The 2,667-nt window shown below is 34.4% G+C and overlaps 1 long non-coding RNA gene across 1 annotated transcript; it reads right to left on the minus strand.

Moving 5' to 3' along the window:
• Positions 1-1,157: 1,157 nt before the first annotated feature.
• LOC121963259 lies at positions 1,158-1,568 on the minus strand. Its single transcript, XR_006107216.1, has 2 exons — positions 1,482-1,568; positions 1,158-1,351 (listed from the first exon to the last, which is right to left on the minus strand). It is a non-coding gene; the product is annotated as an uncharacterized LOC121963259 (long non-coding RNA).
• Between the last annotated feature and the right edge of the window lie 1,099 nt (positions 1,569-2,667).

Raw genomic sequence — 2,667 nt, forward strand, 5'->3', positions numbered from 1 at the left:
CTACACCGCCTCCACCTGGAGGACTCCTCACACTACATCTAACTCACGCGATACTTCTTATATAGCACAATCGGGTATAATGGAGGTTTAACTCATCTTGTTGAGGATTGAACTTCTTTTACCTTGTATATCACTTTCAGGTTATTCTGCATACAGACTGTATCAGTGATGATGTCTAATATTTCACACTGACTGCGTTTACATATGCATTTGTATCCTGGTTCATCTACTAGTTGTATCTTTGTTTTGAGCATATTTGTGATTGGTGCTGCAACTAATAATTATAAATTCACCTCCGGTTTTTTTTTACGATTAATTGATTATCTTGTAGTTCATGAAATGTTATCAAAAATTTAAACCTGGTTACTGATAGACCTGCATACAGTGGTAGAGTGTATGCTTATATTTTCTCAAGATTTCAAGTTAATTATGACGTTATTTTGGAAAACAGTTTTGTTATCTTGAGATCTTGAGAAAATTTCCCTGTTATCTCAGGAAAACAGGAAAAAAAACAAAAAAACGCCAATGTATGGCCGCTTTGGGCTTCCGTAAAATAGTGTACTTTCTACCCCACTACATTGACGTCAACTTTAGTTACTAGTTACCTTTTGGATTATAATTTTTCATACACATCACGTCAACCATGTGTCTACAATTGAGATTTTTTCTGACAAAGGATTAAGTGTTCCTTTACTTATTTTCAGACACATTTTAATTCTTCAAAAGAAAAAAACAAACAAAAAAACTTACCTCTTTTCCAGCAGTAACTTCGAGGATGCTCAAGGACCCCTGTTGAAGAACCAGGTCTTAAGATAAATAAGCTATTTAAAAAAAACAACAAAATAACCCTTATGAAATGTTTAAAATAATATTGTACATTACAGGAAAAATAAACAAATATTTGACTCCATGTTACACTCTACCTTCATCACTGTCACAGGAAGTTGCTGACATTTTAACAATCAATTACGCCATCATCACGCCGTATGTTGCTGAGGACCCGAAACATGAATCAAAAAATTATTTTGCTACAACAAAACCTGAAATTAATACAGAAAGAAAGTCTCACACCTGTACAGTTTTGGGAACACTCCTCGCAGAACTGCTTCAGTGCAGCAAACATTACCACATCAAAAGACACGCATGACATGACGGGATCAATCATCACTTAATTTATTAATTCATTACACTGGTTAAAGCTCGTGGTCTTCAGGGTGGTAAAGTTCGCTCATGAGTCGGTAGATGTAGGACGGTGCGTGTCCTCCGATGTTGGAGATGAACAGTGTGATGAGCTCAGGTGGGACGTAGTCAAACACCGGACAGTGTACGTTCACCTTTGAGAGAATCTCACCTGAAATACAAATTATGAACCGAGAATTCATCAGAAAAAAGAACCAGATGAGGAACATTTATTGTAAAATCTTGAAGGCTGATGCCAAAAAGATGTTGAAAAAGATTTTTTGGAGGAATGTCAGAGTTACCTTCAGTGAAGGGAAGCACCTCGTGCGGAGAGACAAACTTATGGAAGGTGTCTTCTTCATTTGGGAACTACAGACACAAAGAGTTTCATCACTGTCTGCACCCAAAAAGACCCAAAAAACCTCCTCAGACCTGCCTTCCCCATTTAAACCACCATCGCCCCCATGTTTATTCCCAAGTGGACTCTATTCAGTTTTAATCTTCACTTTATTAACTACATTAACCCATAAGGACCATTTGCTGCATTTTATGTGCTCATGCATGTCTGTGTTCATGCATATGGTATAACGTTTGGCAATGTTGTGCATTTTTGTTTAATCCTGGAATTTTCAGCTCAGCTCCAACAATAAGTCTAAAATACGCCTGGAAACAAAATTCTTACATTCACATCGTTAAAACATTCAAATTGCAATTTTTTATTCCACCACCATCGAAGCATAACAGCATGCATATTCCTGGGTGTCATTCTCAATTTTTGTCTTAAAGTTTATAATTTTTACTATTTTCCACTCAATGATGTTACCTCTTTCCATAATTGGCATGTGGAGAAAATAAATTCTATTTCCACTAGGTGCGCTGTCAACATCAATGTTGCAGCAAATCATTGAAATATCTCAGGCTGTGATGATTTTAAAAAACTACTCTACATGTAGTATATTAAAAATAATTCATTTTCTGTGTTGTTGTTTTTTTTTTCATCTAAAACTTAAAAATAAAAAAAATAAAATCAATTAAAGTAAAAATGTATACAGATGTATAATATTTTCTATAGCCTGATTTTGAAAAACAGTCAGTGTCGCAGGTAATCACTGACATATACCTGGCTGTGATAATCAAAAAATAATAATCTACTTAGCATGTGGTATACTGAAAATAATTCATTTTTTGTGTTTTTTCATCTAAAACACTGTGTCATCATGACAAAAACCTGGCTTTTAAAGGTTTAAAATTCTGAATATTTAGGACTGGCATTGGTTCCAAAATAAACTCAATGAAAGTAAAAATACTATTAATGTATAATATTTTTTAAAGCTTGATTTTTGAAAAGTACATTACGAGCAATTTGAGTGTGTGTGTGTGTAATATTAAAGTGGGCCCTAAAGATTAGGATTATCCCTAAAATAAGAGTTTACTGGGATTTTTTTTCATCTTATGTATTTATACCTCCTATGTAAAACATCTTTGAGG

This window comes from Plectropomus leopardus, unplaced genomic scaffold (assembly GCF_008729295.1).
Source record: "Plectropomus leopardus isolate mb unplaced genomic scaffold, YSFRI_Pleo_2.0 unplaced_scaffold10651, whole genome shotgun sequence".
In the NCBI taxonomy this organism is placed as follows: Eukaryota; Metazoa; Chordata; class Actinopteri; order Perciformes; family Serranidae; genus Plectropomus; species Plectropomus leopardus.